The sequence below is a fragment of the Limulus polyphemus genome, unplaced genomic scaffold (assembly GCF_000517525.1).
Source record: "Limulus polyphemus unplaced genomic scaffold, Limulus_polyphemus-2.1.2 Scaffold649, whole genome shotgun sequence".
Classification (NCBI taxonomy): domain Eukaryota; kingdom Metazoa; phylum Arthropoda; class Merostomata; order Xiphosura; family Limulidae; genus Limulus; species Limulus polyphemus.
In genome coordinates, this window is record NW_013666259.1 from 354,385 (window position 1) to 355,326 (window position 942).

The following is a 942-nucleotide window of genomic DNA, read 5'->3' on the forward strand; positions in this document are numbered from 1 at the left end:
TGTGAACTTGACTGAGAGGTGGAAGTTGTTTAGGAAATTGTAAAACTGCTGTAGTGTTTCTTTTCCATGATTCCAAATACCAAATATGTCATTGATGTATCTTTACCACACATCTGGTATTAAACCTGTTTTTTGTTTATATGTCTATTTTTATTTATTTCTTAAAATACAGTGTACAGTTTTCTAGCTATCTTAAAATGGTTTGTAAAACATGGAAAATTCACAGTATTGACATGAAACACCCAGGTTTTTAACTTGGAGATCAAAACTGTGAATTTTCCCATGTTCTACAACCCATCTTAAGGTTATTAGCAATTTTTTGGTTCAAATGCGATTACTTATATCTTCAATTGATTGTTTCAGTTTTACACCTTTCTGGTGTTTGAAACCAAACTGTATTTTAAGTATTTACGAAGAATTTAATTGGCATAGTCAATACATTTTGTACACAAAGTTTTATCAAAAAAAAATATATAAGAAAGTAAACTGATGGAGGTCAGATTCAAACCATTAACTTGCACAACAAAACACTGACTTTCACTGCTAAGCTACATTGGCTTAATTGTAAGATGGGTGGGGATTTTCCTATATATGCTTAATGCTTCAGGGCTCAATTTGTCTGAAAAAATAACAATATGGGAAAAAAACTGTTTTTGGTTTAAGGTTGTAAAAATGCACAGAAGAAATATTATTTCAGGCATTTTTTTGGGCGTAACAGCTGCTAAGGTATCTATATTAATAATATCTCCAGTTTTAATTTTCATTTAACTCTTTTCAGCATGGTTCGGTCCCAGGGACTGACCTCATAACCATTTTGTGCTTGTTATAGTTTTCATGCTATAACTTTTAACTTAGTAAGTGTATATTAATAAAATTTGGCAGATTATCAGTAAACATTACAATGCTTTCATATGCAGAATATCAAATTTTTCTGTTAAGTCT

At 30.5% G+C, this 942-nt stretch overlaps 1 protein-coding gene across 1 annotated transcript in view; it reads left to right on the forward strand.

Moving 5' to 3' along the window:
* The window catches only part of LOC106459697 (condensin complex subunit 1-like), a 57,770-nt gene that overhangs the window by 16,304 nt on the left and 40,524 nt on the right, over positions 1 to 942 (forward strand). The window lies entirely within an intron of this gene.